This window comes from Mytilus californianus, unplaced genomic scaffold (genome assembly GCF_021869535.1).
Source record: "Mytilus californianus isolate M0D057914Y unplaced genomic scaffold, xbMytCali1.0.p SCAF_9, whole genome shotgun sequence".
NCBI classification, from domain to species: domain Eukaryota; kingdom Metazoa; phylum Mollusca; class Bivalvia; order Mytilida; family Mytilidae; genus Mytilus; species Mytilus californianus.
In genome coordinates this window covers 1,694,759-1,714,323 of record NW_026262745.1, presented here as the reverse complement: position 1 = coordinate 1,714,323, position 19,565 = coordinate 1,694,759, and the positions used below count along the sequence as shown (strand labels likewise).

Sequence of the window (19,565 nt, the reverse complement as noted above, 5' to 3'; positions counted from 1 at the left end):
TTGTCCATGAACTTATTCATACATACAAACATAACTCCCTTTGTAGACTACATTTAGAAAGATGTAAGTAACTTATACATACATACAAACATAGGCAGACATGTAGACTACATTTAGAAAGATGTAAGAAACTAATACACACATACAAACATAGGCAGACAAGTAGACTACATTTAGAAAGTTGAAAGTAACTTATACATACATACAAACATAAGCAGAAATGTAACCTACATGTAGAAGTTGTAAGTAACTTATACATACATACAAACATAAGCAGACATGTAAGTGTTTAGTATGACGATAAATTTTCACTTCTGTTCTCGTACTATGAACAACAAAATTATTTATTTTGTAAAAAATATTTCCGTACTCCATGTATACCTTACAACAAAATTATTTGTATTTACCTGTGTACGTTATTTTATTTGACGGCATTTTGTCCGAGGTTATGGTTGTCTTTCTGATATTGTTTTACATCTAACCCCCTTGTTTTATTAATTTTGTATTTACATTGTGTCATAGATCAAATTTATTCGTTCAGTGTATGTTCACTTGTTTTTGTTAATATGTCTTTTGATTGAGTTAAGCCATTGCAATTGATATTTTATAGTGTGTCTTTCTATGTTGTGATGTTACAATATTGTTTCAAGTTAGGGTGAAGGTTGACGCCTATTAAAACGTTTAAACCCGCTGCATTTGTTTGCACCTGTCCTAAGTCAGGAACCTGATGTTCAGTGGTTGTCGTTTGTTGATGTAGTTCATAAGTGTTTCTCGTTTCTCGTTTTTTATATAGATTAGACCGTTGGTTTTCCTGTTTGAATGGTTTTACACTAGTCATTTTTGGGGCCCTTTATAGTTTGCTTTTCGGTGTGAGCCAAGGCTCCGTGTTGAAGGCCGTACTTTGACCTATAAAGGTTTACTTTTACAAATTGTGACTTGGATGGAGAGTTGTCCCATTGACACTCATACCACATCTTCTTATATCTATGAAGACTACATTTAGAAAGTTGTAAGTAACTTATACATGCATACAAACATAAGCAGACATGCAGACTACATTTAGAAAGTTACAAGAAACTAATACATACATACAAACATCATCCCATCTGTTGACTAGTATATTTTGAGCCTACGAATAGAAAATGTGAAAACGGAAATAAAAATATTACTTAACGCAAATTTGAAAATTTGAAAATCCTACAAAAGGATAATCAGAAATGGGTCATACTACTTAAAGTAAATTGGCACCTTTCTTCAACCGATAAACATTTTTCACCGTTATATATTGCTTTTATCACCAGAAGGAAAAAAAAAGAAATACGCCTTTTTAAATATCAACTTATAAAAAGGAAAACAATTTTAAACAAACAAGAATATGTGGACTTATTGTCAATAAGACAACAATCCACCAGATACCAAACGTCGTGGTTGTAAGCAACTAAAGGTCACTGTAAAGCCCTCAACAATAAGCAAAACCCATACATTACGGTCTTGTTTACTGACCTAATAGAGGTTTGTTCCATGGCCAACCTTGGCAAGTGGGCGAAAAATAGAAAGTTGTAAGTGGTAAACAACTGTTTTTTAAACAACTAAATGGAAGAATTATAAAAAGGACTTGCAGTGCTTTATTTCATGAGACTTAATTACACGACTCTATCGATAGATTGTAAATTTTATACGAACAAAGTTGAAAGTGCATAATAGTCTGTTTTGCAATTCTGTAATTTGCCCTGTAATTAGAGTTTTTTTTAACGAGTTGTTTCTGTTAAGAGGGGCATCAGTTTTCATTGCCGTTGAAAACACAACGATCTGTGCATAATGTGTGTAATCTTCATTTTTTCAAATATCTTAATAACATTAAATCTTTTGCTAAGCTAAACAGTTGTTATTGTTCTTTTGAATTATCATGCCTTGAATTGCCAGCCCATTTGGTCTAGTTTATAATCCGCCATTAACTTTTATCTTATGTTGTGACGTCACACCACTGTCCCATGTAATGTAAGGGGAGGGATGATCGCTAAAAATTATGTTTAATCCCGCGGCCACATTCTTTATGTGCCTGTCCCAAGTCAGGGGCGGCAATTCAGTTGTTGTCGTTGGTTCATGCCTGTCATATTTTATACAACTTCCTAAATGTAGTCTACAGAGGGAGTTATGTTTGTTTGTATGTATAAGTTACTTACAACTTCCTAATTGTAGTCTACAGAGGGAGTTATGTTTGTATGTATGTATGTAAATTGTATAAGTTACTTACAACTTTCTAAATGTAGTCTTAATGTCTGCCTATGTTTGTATGTATGTACAAGTTACTTACAACTTTCTAAATGTAGTCTCCAGAGGGAGTTATGTTCGTATGTATGTATAAGTTACTTACAACTTTCTAAATGTAGTCTTAATGTCTGCCTATGTTCGTATGTATGTATAAGTTACTTACAACTTTCTAAATGTAGTCTACAGAGGGGGTTATGATTGTATGTATGTATTAGTTACTTACATCTTTCTAAATGTAGTCTACAGAGGGGGTTATGTTTGTATGTATGTTTACGTTACTTACAACTTTCTAAAAGTAGTCTACAGAGGGGGTTATGTTCGTATATATGTATAAGTTACATACAACTTTCTAAATGTAGTCTACAGAGGGAGTTATGTTCGTATGTATGTATAAGTTACTTACACAACTTTCTAAATGTAGTCTACAGAGGGGGTTATGTTTGTATGTATATTGTATAAGTTACTTACAACTTTCTAAATGTAGTCTCAATGTCTGCCTATGTTTGTATGTATGTACAAGTTACTTACAACTTTCTAAATGTAGTCTTAATGTCTGCCTATGTTTGTATGTATGTATAAGTTACTTACAACTTTCTAAATGTAGTCTACAGAGGGAGTTATGTTCGTATGTATGTATAAGTTACTTACAACTTTCTAAATGTAGTCTACAGAGGGAGTTATGTTCGTATGTATGTATGTATGTATAAGTTACTTACACAACTTTCTAAATGTAGTCTACAGAGGGGGTTATGTTCGTATGTATGTATAAGTTACTTACACAACTTTCTAAATGTAGTCTACAGAGGGGTTATGTTCGTATGTATGTATAAGTTACTTACACAACTTTCTAAATGTAGTCTACAGAGGAGGTTATGTTCGTATGTATGTATAAGTTACTTACACAACTTTCTAAATGTAGTCTACAGAGGGGGTTATGTTTGCATGTATGTATTAGTTACTTACATCTTTCTTAATGTAGTGCACAGAGGGGGTTATGTTTGTATGTATGTTTACGTTACTTACAACTTTCTAAATGTAGTCTGCATGTCTGCTTATCAAACGGGTAACTATGTAACCTCATTACAAAACTCAGCTTCAAGGTAAGTCTGCAAATATTAAAGATAAACTTTATTAATCGAATATTCATCCGTTTTCTTTTTCTTAGTAGAATATAAAGATATATAAATCATTTAGTTTATATTACAAATCTCTAATTGTGTTTTAATGTGTTGTTGCTATTTCATTGAAGTATGGCTTTTGTAAATTGTTTGGTGGACTTTTGTTCGTCTGTTTACGTCGTCCACTCAAAACTAAAAAATTATGGTTTTTACCCTAAATATTTCATTTGGAACTATTTTAGGAGTTGCAGTATATAAAGAATAACCATACATTGTCTCGAAATATAAATTGTATTTGTACTCGGCTCAAAACAGGATAGAAATGCTCAGCACAGCCACGCTTTCTACCTGTTTCTAAGCCTTGTACAAATAAAATTTATATTTCGAGACAATGTATGGTTATTCTATATTTATTCGACTTATAATTTTTAATTGCTCCATTTGGTTTCTTGTGTCTTTTTTTTTTTAATTCTCCAATAATCTTATTTTCTATGTAACAGTGTATAATCATAGTTTTAGTGTGGTTCAGATGTATATCCCGACTCTGCTCATTGTCGTGTTGTCATGGGTCTCATTTTGGTTGAATGTAAATTCAGTACCCGGAAGAGTAACCCTTGGCGTGTTATCAGTTCTTACTATTTCTACCCAGAGTTCAAGTGTAAATGCGTCACTTCCTCGTGTTTCAAGAGAGAACGATATTGAGACTCCGGCAATTTGAACATAACCGTGGTCATCAGGTACTCGAATATTCCATACCGGTCAACAAGATCTTGAAAGCGTCCGTAAAACTTCCGAAGGGATGACTTCAACTTTGACATAAGAAACCCTTGTTTCAATAGCTTCCTTGTAAGCCGCAACCAACTATCAGGGAAATGATGTTAATATACGCTTTCTCTGGAGTTAATATATTCCACTATCCTGTATTATGTTGATGAATGAGAGTATAATTAATTTAAGCTAAGTCAATAACATGTTATTTTTTACTTAAATTGTTTTGTCTTTTCAAAATTTACTATGAGCCTTAACATGATGCATATCTTACATTTTTCTATTGGTCTATTGTTATTGACATTTATCCAACTGTTTTTTTTATATTTTGGTATGAGAATTAAACATGCGCGAAACTTACCTGACTGTATAATTTAGTGTACAGTTCTTAGTCAAGCGAAACATTCTATTAGGTGACATAATATTGTGGTAGGAAGCCTCTTTCTCGTTTCGGTAAAATACATCCGGGGTCCATAAACTACCAACACTAGCTCAACTTCCTCAAAATCTAAAGATTGAATGTCTTTCTGTAACCTCATGTCGGTCCACTCTAGATGTAACAGTAGACTTATCGTAAAATCCTTGTTGATAAATAAACAAATGTACGAGTTGAAAAAAGAAAAAAATGCATTTGAATCGTCAAAACTGTTAGACAAATTTTTATAGGAGTTATTGCCCATATATATAAATGACAAACGTTACCATTTTTTTAAATGTTTGCCTGTTATCATGAAAACTATGATATTTATAGAGAAACTTTTTTTTCTGTTATGTCTTATATGATTTAAATTATCATAGATAAATAGACACTTTAAATCACAAAAAGGATCAGCAAGGCAAGATCTATTAAAAAGTCAAATTTTGCCGATATACTAAGTAGTTAGTAGACTGTCACTCTTCATAGGAGTGATTGCTCTTAAATGAGTATTTTTTTACCCTCTTTTGTGTTTTGAGAAAAAAAACTAAAGAAGATAGAGATAAACTAAACAGACTAAAAGATCATAATACAAGATCAACAAAATAGAGATTTTTGTCATGAAGTCTATTCTCGTCTACAATGTTGGAGAGTGTCCTTTGTTTGATATGCACATAGATCAAGGTGAACGACACAGGCTCTTTAGAGCCTCTAGTTTAATGTCCGCTTTGTTTCTTCTTCTTGTTGTATGTTCGATTTAATATGCGGAAAAAAAAACCTGGATAGAATTCCCCCATACAGTTATCATCATTAAATAAGCACTTTGTTTTGCCATAATCAATATTGACGTTAACACTCCCTTTCGTTTGCTTTACAAGAAAACCCGCCTTCGCCCTAGTGTAACCTTTAACCAAGACCAAAACTGCGTTTTTGCCTGAAATAAATACCGTCTTGGGTTTGTTTTTTGTTTTTGTTTTTGTTTTTTTTATTTGCATTGCCTGAGTTATCGGACTTTGACTATGTTTCGCCTACTGTACGCTAGGAACAAACGATACATATTATTCGAGTAGTAAAATGAACAAGGAATTGAACGATGTATGATTTATGTACTTGAAAATGGATATATTACGATTTCGAGACAGAAATGTGCCCCCCCCCCCCCGAAGATTCGGCATGATTGCCAATGAGACAACTCTCTACCAGAGACCAAATGATATAGAAGTTAACAACTATTGGTCACCGTACGGCCTTCAACAATGAGCAGAACCAATACCGCATAGTCAGCTGTAAAAAGTCCCAAAATGACAAATGTAAAACGATTCAAACGAGAAAACTAACTGCCTGATTTATGTACAAAACAATGAGCGAAAAACAAATATGATAAACACCATCAATGACAACCACTGAATTACAGGCTCCGGACTTGTGACAGGCACATACAAAATGTGGCTGGGTTAAACATGTTAGCGGGCGGCAAACCCTCCCCCTAATCTGGTACAGTGGTTTAACAGTTTAACATAAGAACAAACTATAAAAATCAGTTGAAAGAGTTTAAATGATCTGACCGATACAAAGCAGAAAAACATCTAAAAAAATAAAACAGACCGGACGTGGCAGGGTATTTATATATCCCCACAACAAATAACACTACGCACAGATCTGAGAGCACTCGCAGGTACTGAAGGCTAGTTCAATGCCAATAAAAACTAATATACAAAATAATTCATCGAAGACTAAGATATCAATCATTACACATCCGACATCCAATGAATTTAGTGTAAAGATGTCATTAACAATCAGAAAAAAACATGACGTTGTGCAATGCCAAGATACAGGTATCGACAAATTGTAGAGTCATGAATGTGCATATTTATATAACAAAAATATCTAGTTTGATTTTAATTTACTGATAACAAAATCGAGGTTTATACTAATAAAAACAATATTCAAAGATCTAATAACAGTGTTGAATTGGTAACCTTTTAGAATAAGTGTATTTAAAGGAATAATTAGTTCACCCTCGTCGTATCTAAATTTCCGGGCTCAGCAAAAAACATTTCCGTAAAAATTAGGATGTGCTATCCCGTTTGAAATAAGTTTTCTACAGGTACAGTCATATTTAATTTCCAAACCAAATCTTTGTATCTATGGAAGACCTAAGTTTAAAGGTTTTAAGTCCATATCTGTTTAATTTTTATAATGAGAGAATTCACATCAAGCATATCAAGCATATCAAGCATATCAACTTTCAATTTGTGTGTGTAAGAACATGTTAAAATTTAATACATTATATGCACACGATATGCACACAATAACAAAGTTTAACTCGTGAAAAAAGTATTATAGAAATGCAGGTCTATAATTGATTTAGAAAATAGTAAAATTCCTATTCTTTTAAAGTTAGATAATTCTATGAGCCTCAATTCCTCTTTAAACATAAAATGGCGTTAAGTTACCTGATGTGACATTTTATCTTCTGGTATGTAATTTCTACATTTATATCTATGATTGTTTAACAGTAGAATATCCAATACCGATTCCTTCCTGGCTATGCATGCGCCAATAACACCAAAAAATAGATCTTTAATTGTATGATAAACAACGTGCATTCTTTTTTTTATATGAAAAGGTATTTTAATAAAAAAAAATCTTACAAATCCAAACAAATACACCAATAACGTTCAAATATAGATAAAGTTGGACCGTAAAACCGTAACCGATTCTCTCAACATAAGAAATACCTCACTCGACTCGTTAATTTTGTAAAGATCCCTGTCTATTATTTGAGACCGTAATTTATCCTGTAGATCTATATATCTATTCTAGTTTTTTTTTTGTCGTTATATTGATGTCCCGTTCACGTATACCCCATATCATATATTCTAAATAAAAAAGCTTAAAACTCTGTTTGGACTTTTGTATTTCGCTTCACAACGAAATGTCATAATGAGTTGGTTGACCGTTATTGAATATCTGTGTCACGGATATATTCAAATTGTCATATCCACAATCTCGTCCTCTTTTTTCTTGATTGGGACATCACCGAATGAAACCTATCATGAACATTATGACGGATGACACTAGATTAGCAGGATCTGCTAACCCTACCGGAGCAACTGAGATCAACCCCGGATTTTGGCGGAGTTGGTGTTGCTCAATCGTTTGTTCTCTATTTAGTGTTTTGATGACTTATTTGTCCTTTCGCGTAGTCTTTCATTTTTGCCACGGCGTTGTCGGTTTCTGTTCCACTTATGAGTTATGAATGTCCCCTTGATATATTCCGCCTCTTGTTAATCACCAAATAGGCAAACGTACATTAAGATCAAGGGCAAGAGGTTCGTGTTATATTACTTTTGTCACTTTCCTGTGTAAATGAAGAATCTAAAGGGATTTTTTTCGTTCTTTTCAGTGACTCTCTTATGTGACGTGTTTACAATGTAGTTGACCATTTATACTTCACATCTATTTTGATTTGACAAATTTTAAGCGGGAGTAATGTAACACTGATATTTTCTAGATATATATTATTATTGTAAAAACTATCGACACTGACGAAGGCTATTTGTTAAGCCGAAATATTTGTCAACACGATTTTATAACATCCTCTTCGTATATTACCATCTTATATTAGTACCGTTGTGCAAATCTTTTAGACTTATATAATTTTTTCCTTATCTGCGCAGTATCGACTATTCTAGACGATCCGGTACATATTAAATTTGCTGGTTGGTCTTTTTTATAGACTTCTATATATATATATATATATATATATATATGTCAGCATAAAAATCTAATTCTAACACTGTTGGGTGTAATTTTCAGACTTATATATATATATATATATATATAGCCAGTCTAAAAGGGTACATCACCAAAAAATGACAATAAACGAACAAATGTAACTATTAATATTTCGGATAACAGATATCCTTCATCAGTATGAGCACGATGTAAAATGAATCAGATCAATCTATTCTGATTATTAAACTATAGCAATCTTGAATTCTATACAATAAAAAAGTGAAACAGTTTCACCCGAACATCATATGTAGAGACGCTAATAATTTTTTTTAATTTCCAACAAACGACTCAAAGACATGCCTAAAATGAAAATAGTAATGAGAGATATGAACTGGCACAACTCTAAAATTCCAAAATGACGTCAGTTAAGATGTTACAACAACTGCGTGTAAATACATTCCCAAAAAAACAGCACTGATCGATATAAGCTGGTAAAATATGTCAAACAGAGGCTGCGTATGTATCATCCCAAATAAATAGCAGTTTTATAATGAAAAGAAAAATAATAGTAAATTTGGGCTAAAGTTAAAAAATTGGACGTGGATGCGTACTTGTACATCCCTACCAAATGAAAAACCCTGGTATTTAAACTAGTAAAGTTCCAAAAATTCCAAAAGAATCCTTAAAACTGTAAGAGTCAAGTAAGGAAGCCGGAGTAACTGGAAACAAATGATGGCAGGAAAATGAGTGATGGTAGGGAAAATGAGTGACTCATTCTATTTTTTTTTCATTTATGCCCTCTGGGTAAACTGTCCTTAGCTTTCTTATCCAAAACCTTTCCCGAGCAAGTCTTTCGGCCCTTGACCAACCCTCGTTGTGGTCCATGATTGTGATTGTAAGGTTTTTGAGATCAGCTTGGGCGTGCCCAGGTGATCTCAAATGACGACTTACGGGGAGGTCGGGCTTGCAGGTGTAGTCACTTTGATGACCATTCATGCGTTTGTTGAATGGCTGTACTGTCTCGCCAATATTCTGCATGCCACATCGACACTGAAGAAGGTATATAACATTCTGTGTTTTGCAAGTTACATTACAAAATATAGTGTACACAGACCCAGTGGAGTGGCAAGTAAATGTTTGAGTATTCAGTATTTGTTGGCAAGTCAGACATCGTCTGTTACCACACGACTTGCACCATCCTGCAGTTGTACAGCTTTTATTAGAAGAGACGTCAGCTCTCACAAATAAGTCTTTCAGACTTGCTGGTCTCCGAAAAGCTAAGACAGGAGGATTGGGAAAGATCTTGGACAATTTTGGGTGCTTGGCAATAGTTTGCCAATTGGCACGGATCAAACGTGAAAGGTTAGTAAAGGCGGGATTGTATGTTAAAACAAACGGAACTATTTTGCTGCGCCTCTTCTGTTTGTATTGTAATAGGTCATTGCGGCTGTTGTTATTAGCACGCGCAAATCCTTTATCTATTGTCCAATTTCTTATAACCTCGTTTGGTCAAAAAACCGCGAAGTTCCTGTAACCGTTTAGTGACAGCCTCCTGGTCCGCAAATCCGCTTTACTCTGAGAGCTTGACTGTACGGGATACTTTTTGTACAGTGTTTGGGGTGACAGCTTTGGGGAGAAAGGTACTGATGTTTATCTGTAGGTTTACAGTAGAGATCTGTTGATATGACACCGTCCTTAATAGATGTAGTAGTGTCTAAGAAAGATATTTTAGAGTCGGAAATTTTATATGTAAATTTAATTGACTGGTGTGCGTTGTTTGTATGTCTGATAAAATCATCCAATTTTTGTTGGCATTCAATCCATTTCATGTCAACATCATCGACGAAACGGAACCAAGACAGAGGTTTGGATAAAGATGTTGAAATAATTTGTTTCTCTAATTTCCCATGAAAATATTGGCGTATGACGGTGCCATTTTCGTCCCCATCGCTGTCCCGTTTATCTTAAGGTAATGTTCACCATTAAAGGTGAAATTGTTGCATTTCTGAACCAGAGTGAGCAGCTGGACTAAACATTCGGTAGGTGGTTCTAAGGTGTTGCGAGAGTCCCATATTTCCTTACACGATTGTATTCCGTCATCATGAGGTATGTTGGTATACAATGAGGTGACATCTAAAGTGACAAGGAGGGTTTCCGGAGGAAGAGGGTTCATGGATTCCATTTTACGAAGATAATCTGTTGTGTCTTGAATGTGAGAAGGAAGATTTTCTACATGAGATCTTAAATGAAAGTCTACGAATTCCGAGATTTTCACAGTCGTGTGGCCGTTTGCGGATACAATGGGTCTACCAGGGTTGTTAACCTTGTGTATTTTGGAAAAAGATATAATCGACCAGGCTTGGCGTTCTCTGGTTTTAGATATCCGATTGTATCCTCATCTATGTGACCGTCATCGTGCATGGTTTGTAACGCAGTAATAATTTTGGAACTAAACTCGGAAGTAGGGTCATAGTCAAGCTTCTTATAAAATCTCTCATCAGAGAGCTGACGCTCTGCTTCCGCGATGTAGTTATATTTGTCCATTATCACAACGGCACTTCCCTTGTCTGCTGGTTTTATCACAATATCATCTCGGTTTCTCAGCGATTGTATGGCTTTTTTCTCGTCAGACGAGGTGTTATAAAATGACGAGTACTTGTTGCTAGCTAGATGAACAACATCCGATTTGATTTTGTAAATAACATCTTCCAGTGTAGCAGATTTACTAGGTTTTTGAATCCATGAACTCTTCTTTTAAAATGCGGAATTCTGATTTTTCTTCCTCCGAGTCAGACGTGTCTGAGTCTTCCTCATTATCCTTGTTACCAAAACATTCTTTGATTCTGAGGGTTCTGGCAAAGTTATTAAGGTCATCTTCCAGTTTCATATTATCTATGTTAATGGGAGTAGGGCAAAAATTCAAACCCTTAGATAAGACTTTAATTTCGCCCTCAGTTAAAGAGACTGTTGATAAATTGACAACCGTGTTGTTGGAATTGACCGGAATTTGACTTTTTCTTCGAAATCTACGGTTGCGAGGTTTTTTTTATTTTTATTTGAATTTTTTGAAGGTCTGATTAAAGGGTGATTAATTTGCACACCATCACGTTTAAATGTGTTAATCTGTTTGACGTGGAGCAAAGCTAATGACAGTTTCCCCCCAGAGGGCATAAAAGAAAAAACATAGAATGAGTCACTCATTTTCCCTACCATCACTCATTTTCCTGACATCATTTGTTTCCAGTTACTCCGGCTTCCTTACCTGACTCTTACAGTTTTAAGGATTCTTTTGGATTTTTTTTAATTTTACTAGTTTAAATACCAGGGTTCTTTTCATTTGGTAGGGATGTACAAGTACGCATCCACGACCAATTTTTTAACCTTAGCCCAAATTTACTATTATTTTTTCTTTTCATTATAAAACTGCTATTTATTTGGGATGATAAATACGCAGCCTCTGTTTGACATATTTTACCAGCTTATATCGATCAGTGCTGTTTTTTTTTTTGGGAATGTATTTACACGCAGTTGTTGTAACATCTTAACTGACGTCATTTTGGAATTTTAGAGTTGTGCCAGTTCATATCTCTAATTACTATTTTCATTTTAGGCATGTCTTTGAGTCGTTTTTTTTGGAAATTTTAAAAATTTATTAGCGTCTCTACATATGATGTTCGGGTGAAACTGTTTCACTTTTTTTATTGTAAAGAATTCAAGATTGCTATAGTTTAATAATCAGAATAGATTGATCTGATTCATTTTACATCGTGCTCATACTGATGAAGGATATCTGTTATCCGAAATATTTATACTTACATTTGTTCGTTTATTGTCATTTTTTGGTGATATTGTACCCTTTTAGACTGGTTATATATTATATTTTGTAGTGTACTGTATCATATTTATATGATCCATCGCCCCGTAAGATTTATCGTTGGCTATTATTTAGTAATTTTATATATATATATATATATAAGTGCCTATAAATAGCAACACATGACATACAAATCTATGGGAGTGTGAATTAATCAGTACAGAGATTAATACAATTACACAAATAAAATTATAGATTGCCTAACAATGTAATTTTAACACACTATTTAGTATGTAAATATTAGAATGTTTAAAATATTTACAAAACGATAAAAATAAACGCAATATTTCGCTATACAAACTAGCTTTATCAAGCGTGCAACTATCCAGGTGAAATCGGATGTAGATGATAAGAAACTTTTGCAGCTCAATGTACATGTTGCACATGAATTTAGCTGCCTTGTAAATAATACATAATGTGGATAAAGTTCAAGATTATATACAAAATTAGTGGTTGAAGTTTGCAACGTCCAATATTACAGGATAAAAAGGACGATACTGTGTATTAAATTATTCTTTATCATATATCAGATAAAGAATAATTTAATACACAGCATCGTAGAAGATTAATATATATAATCGTCACTGGTTCAGACGTACTTATTATTTTCTGTTTAGTTTTAAATTAATAATAAAGATCCATTTTGTTACATCTTGTGATCCGTTTATTTGGCAATCGCCAATTGCAGTTAGCAGGGGTTAAGAACATCCGTTGTTCGACCTGTTAGTCAAATACGTTTTTTTTAAATATACTTTTTCAATTCTTTGGTCTTTTGGAAAATGTTGCTTGTGCTGTATTTAGATCCCTCTACCAAGAAATTTGTTTTGCATGCACACGTATACAAATTGCAGTTTTTATCCAACGCAATCATAGGTTTGAACGTTGTTTTCAATTTAGACTTATATATATATATATATATATATATAATTCGTCTAAATAACAGCCCAACAATGTGTTAGATCTGTAAATTTGCAGAAGCCAATTTTTGTTCTTCCCTGGCCGGGATTTGAACTCATGCTTCTGAGATATCGTGGCACCAAATCGCCTTGCACTATGCCCGGCGCGCTAGACCACTCGACCACCTAGGCTCGACAAATATCAAGCTTTCGGTGGCCGGGTGTTACCTTTCCTAGTCAGTTTTTATCTAGCGTCGGAACAGAGTACATGATATATAAGGCATGAAAATGTTTACAGATCAGCTGAATTATCTATCGTAGAGGATCTTACAAATTAATGTAAGATGCAGTCACAGAAATAATATATATTTGGTGCCACGATATCTCAGTAGCATGAGTTCGAATCCCGGCCAGGGAAGAACAAAAAAATTGCTTCCGCAAATTTACAGATCTAACATTGTTGGGCTGTTATTTAGACGAATTATATATATATATATATATATATAAGTGCCTATAAATAGCAGCACATGACATACAAATCTATGGGAGTGTGGATTAATCAGTACAGAGATTAATTCAATTACACAAATAAAATTATAGATTGCCTAACAATGTAATTTTAACACACTATTTAGTATGTAAATATAAGAATGTTTAAAATATTTACAAAATGATGAAAATAAACGCAATATTTCGCTAGACTAACTAGCTTTATCAAGCGTGCATCTATCCAGGTGAAATCGGATGTAGATGATAAGAAACTTTTGCAGCTCAATGTATATGTTGCACTTGAATTTAGCTGCCTTGAAAATAATACATAATTTGGATGAAGTTCAAGATTTTTACAAAATTGGTAGTTGAAGTTAGCAACGTCCATTGGCCAATATTACAGGATAAAAAGGACGATGCTGTGTACTAAATTATTCTTTATCTTTCCTGTATCTTTTCTCATCTTTTTCGTTAAGACCATCAGGTTCTAAAGTGTGGAGTTGGTGGATCCAGAACCTGATGGTCTTAACGAAAAAGATGAGAAAAGATACAGGAAAGATAAAGAATAATTTAGTACACAGCATCGTCCTTTTTATCCTGTAATATTGGCCAATGGACGTTGCTAACTTCAACTACCAATTTTGTAAAAATCTTGAACTTCATCCAAATTATGTATTATTTTCAAGGCAGCTAAATTCAAGTGCAACATATACATTGAGCTGCAAAAGTTTCTTATCATCTACATCCGATTTCACCTGGATAGATGCACGCTTGATAAAGCTAGTTAGTCTAGCGAAATATTGCGTTTATTTTCATCATTTTGTAAATATTTTAAACATTCTTATATTTACATACTAAATAGTGTGTTAAAATTACATTGTTAGGCAATCTATATATATATATATATATATATATATATATATATATATATATATATATATAATTGCGGTTTTTATCCAACGCAATCATAGGTTTGAACGTTGTTTTCAATTTAGACTTGTATATATATATATTAAGGTCCATGTTACATCTCGTGATCAATTTATTTGGCAATCGTCAATGGCAGGCAGCAGGGTTTAAGAACATCCGTTGTTCGACCTGTTAGTCAAATGCGATTTGTTAAAATATACTTTTCACTTTTTTTGGTCTTTTGGAAAATGTTGTTTGTGCTGTATTTAGACCCCTCTACCAAGAAATTGGTTTTACATGCACACGTATGAAAATTGCGGTTTTTATCCAACGCTATCATAGGTTTGAACGTTGTTTTCAATTTAGACTAGTTTATATTTTTTCGTTTGGGCTTGTATTATTTTTTCCTTCGGGTTTATATGATCCGTTCATCCTATTTTGACTCTTTAAAATTCAAGTCTATCATAAATTGAGGTAAATTATATGGCCTTCCAAATACAGTTTCGATCCCTAACATCACTGAAGAGACATTAATTGTCGAAATCCGGGTATGGTGTACAAATTCTTCCACCTCATGTTTGCGGTATACCATCTTCTCCGCAAGTTTATTGTTTTCTGTTTGGTATTAAATTAGTAATTAAGATCCATGTTACATCTCGTGATCAATTTATTTGGCAATCGTCAATGGCAGTCAGCAGGGTTTAAGAAATCAGTTGTTCGACCTGTTAGTCAAATGCGATTTGTTAAAATATACTTTTCACTTTTTTTGGTCTTTGAAAATGCTGAAGTGCTGTATTTAGACCCCTCTACCAAGAAATTTGTTTTACATGCACACTTATAAAAATTGCGGTTTTCATCCAACGCAATCATAGGTTTGAACGTTGTTTTCAATTTAGACTTGTATATATATATATACAACTCGTCTAAACATCAGCCCAACAATGTTAGATGTGTAAATTTGCTTTCGCAAATTTTTTGTTCTTCCCTCGCCGGGATTCGAACTCATGCTACTGAGATATCGTGACACCAAATCGTCTGCACTGTATCAGACGCGCTAGACCACACGACCACCTAGGCTTCACAAATAATAAAGCTTTCGGTGGCCGAGTGTTACCTTTCCTCGTCAGTTTTAATCTAGCGTCGTAATACAGTACATGATATATAAGACATGAAGATGGAATTGTTACAGATCAGCTGAAATATCTATTGTAGAGGATCCTACGAATTAATGCAAGATACAGTCACAGAAATAATTATATTCATAAGTACGTCTGAACCAGTGACAACTCTACAACAAATTTATCCATCGGATCACCAGCAGTGATGGTGATACATGGCTGTGTACATTCTATATATACAACTCATCTAAACATCAGCCCAACAATGTTTTATATATATATATATATATATATATATAGTAACATAATGTCGTTTTGTTAATTTTCATTGTCTGGGTTATGGGACTTAGACCATTGATAGCATGTTGTAGCATACAAACACCTTATTTGTGCTACTCTATGGAGACATTTTGCCTGATATCTGTCATATACTAGTATAGTATGTATTGTCAATTTTGTGATTGTATTTTGATTTGACTCTTTTTGGAGGTTAATTGAGCATAATGACACTGAGAAACTTTTTTTCCAACAGCTTAAATTTCAAACTTCCTAGAATTGTGGATCATTCTCTATAATTGATCATACTATTTATAGCCGTTTTGAGTTGGTGATTTTGCAGGAATTATTGGATTTTTTAATTATATTTTGTGTGTGCATGAACCAGGTGAATGATTTGTTGTGACCACCTATTTTATGAGTGTACTGATTCACGTTCTGGTACTAATTACAATGTACTATCAATACCATAAATTTTATCATAAGCGTCACTCCGTTCTTCTTCCACAAGTTACTCTCGAATGGATTACATTAAACTTCTACAAAGTGTCTCGGAGAGGACACTTCCCTACTATATAGCAGACTTGTATACCCGATGAAGGATGGATTGATTATTTGGTATTGAACGCCACCTTCAGCGCTGTTGGCTATTACGTGGCGGCTATTTTTTTTTTTATTTGTGGTGAAAGCAAGAGGCAGAAGAAAACCACCGACCTTTCGTAGGAAAACTAACAATCCAAGTCAATTAAGATTAGAGTCGAACCGACCTGCCACGACACGTGTGGGACTCTAATTGACAACCTCAGTGTTGACAGGCTAGTTATACAATAGTTGGACTACTTAGACCACTCGGCCACCGAAGACCCTACCGATTGGGGGGGGGGGGGGGGGGGGGGGTATTATACAGCTAAGCGTAGTATCAAATTACGTATCTCAGCAACAAATAATATTGTTAAAAAACAATCTTACAAAATAAATAACACATTTATACTCTCTGTTGTTCAAATTACATTTATATCATCCAGACATTTTAATTGTTGATGCATAAATTGAAGCTATGTGATATAATATGTTTCCTGTTATCGAATAATATACAATGATATGTTTTACTTCAAAACAGACATGGATGGTTTTTGAATCGATATTTTCACCACTTAAGATTTTATAGATTTTCTCTACAAATGCTTTGTTCTGGTATGTATCTATAAATGTTTTCTAGTATAATGATAATGAAACAATTAAGATGTATTTGTTAACGATATGAAAAAAGATGACTTGGTTCCATGTATTAGTAAAGTGTTATATGAAACAATTGCTAGTATGTATGAAATGGAATTAAAATGTGCAACAGATCCAACATAATGATCAGAGCGTTCAGTTTTAGCATTTGTGAAAATTACTCAAAACCTGATGTTTTACAATAAATTACCAATATTGTATATATAGTCTGTTTGATAATTTATTGATAATAATTTCAAAGAATGACATCAAAAAATAAAGTTTTTGATCTCCAAACCTACGATAGAATAACATGTCTTACACAAATTGGATATTACCTTACAAACATCTTCTTAAATATTTAATACTGTAAAATACATTGTAATATAGACCAGAAATTAATACTGGAAAGCATAGAAACACATTCATGTGTATAATATGTCAGAATGGAGTCTTAAAAGAATCATAGACTGTGTGCATAAATATTATATCTTCCATTTAAAATGAAATAAAAACATCTTCATGTTTAAGCTTTCATTTAATCAAACATGCATGTGAACATTATTACAAATGGAAATATCTCACACTTAACGCGGACAATATATTTTAATTTTGCACGGTTGCTGGTTGACATTTTATTTTCGAATTAAAATCATTTTGAGAAAATATTTTCAGCTACTCACATGTAATTATCAAAATGTTATTAATTGTAGTTCATGACAGGTACCCTTGTTAAAGTCGATTTATTTGTTCATTTTAACACTGAATTGCTTATTATAGTTCTTATATCAATGTAAATGACTGATTTAAGTATGGAGTTCAAACATCACTAAAGATGATAGGCGTTACTATCCCTCCCCTTTATTTTGTGGCTTTAAACCTTGGTAATTGAAAAGATATGTTAGTGAGTACACCAGTTTTCACAGTATGTCACTTCAAAGATCTATTCTCGATAGGTGACTGATGTATTGTCTCGACAAAGTGTCTTTAGTATGGATTTAAGCAACAAATTTATAATTCAGAACTACACAATGGTACTTAGAAGATGGAAAAAGTACTAAAGCCTGTTTAAAATAGTTTTGCATATTTTGGCGTTAATATTGATTCACTTATAGGGTCTTTGCATCGGCACTAAACACATTTATTTAAAAACAAGTTGTTGGCATGACACGGGTTATGTTCTTCTCATATATGTTATGATGGTATGATACTAAACCCCTAACGGGAAGGATTGTGCCTGATGTTCATATGATGAAGACATGATCTTTCAATCAGTTTAATTGAAGTCTGGAGCTGGCATGTCAGTTAACCGCTAGTAGTCTGTTGTTATTTATGTATTATTGTCATTTTGTTTATTTTCTTTGGTTACATCTTCTGACATCAGACTCGGACTTCTCTTGAACTGAATTTTAATGTGCGTATTGTTGTGCGTTTACTTTTCTACATTGGCTAGAGGTATAGGGGGAGGGTTGGGATCTCATAAACATGTTTAACCCCGCCGCATTTTTGCGCCTGTCCCAAGTCAGGAGCCTCTAGCCTTTGTCAGTCTTGTATTATTTTTAATTTTAGTTTCTTGTGTACAATTTGGAGTTTAGTATGGCGTTCATTATCAATGAACTAGTATATATATTTGTTTAGGGGCCAGCTGAAGGACGCCTCCGGGTGCGGGAATTTCTCGCTGCATTGAAGACCTGTTGGTGACCTTCTGCTGTTGTCTGTTCTATGGTCGGGTTGTTGTCTCTTTGACACATTCCCCATTTCCATTCTCAATTTTATTGATTTTGTTTCAAAATATTCTGTGTGTTACAGTGAAACTTGAAGTGGGAGTTTCAAATATCAATAAGCTTAATTAGTCAAATGCTCAAAGCCGTTTACTATCAGGTTATTTTAATATTATTTTATCTAACTTCATTAAACATTAAATTTTATCAATTCTATTTTTTTCTTCAATTTTTTTAATAATTATAACATCAAAAAAAGAAATGAAATGTAAGTTAGGCGCCATCCAGTTGAAGTTTAACTACTTAATGCATTGTATCAGAAGTAAAAGTTATAATTAAAAAAAGTATTTTGGACAGTTGTAATCACGATGTTGTCAATAATTCAGAAAAGAATGACTGTAACCTTATTGGAAACCAATTGGCCATAGCAACCATTAATAATAGAAATTACAAACATCAAAGGTAACTTAGACCATATGGGAGAAAATACATTTCTTTTCAATTAACATATTTTCGCAATATGAAGAAATGTTGATTTTAACTTCTTTTCGTTAACACAAATCTTTGGCTTGGGAAAAAGATTAAGTAGTATTTTATGTGTTGTGTATATATTACAAGTATTCTTTGATGAAACAAGTGCCTCTGCCAATAATTTACGAATAAGTATACTGATGAATTTTCAGGGTATAATTATTAAGTTTTTCTGTTTATGATCTTCAGTTATTATATAATAGTCCTTATGATGACCCCT

At 33.4% G+C, this 19,565-nt stretch overlaps 1 protein-coding gene across 1 annotated transcript in view; it reads right to left on the bottom strand.

Annotated features, from left to right (window-relative positions):
• Positions 1-293: 293 nt before the first annotated feature.
• The window catches only part of LOC127716148 (uncharacterized), a 551,146-nt gene continuing 531,874 nt past the window's right edge, over positions 294-19,565 (bottom strand). The window contains exon 9 of the transcript XR_007988779.1: positions 294-724. The gene's annotated coding sequence lies outside the window, so the exon portion shown is untranslated. The remainder of the gene's footprint in view (positions 725-19,565) is intronic.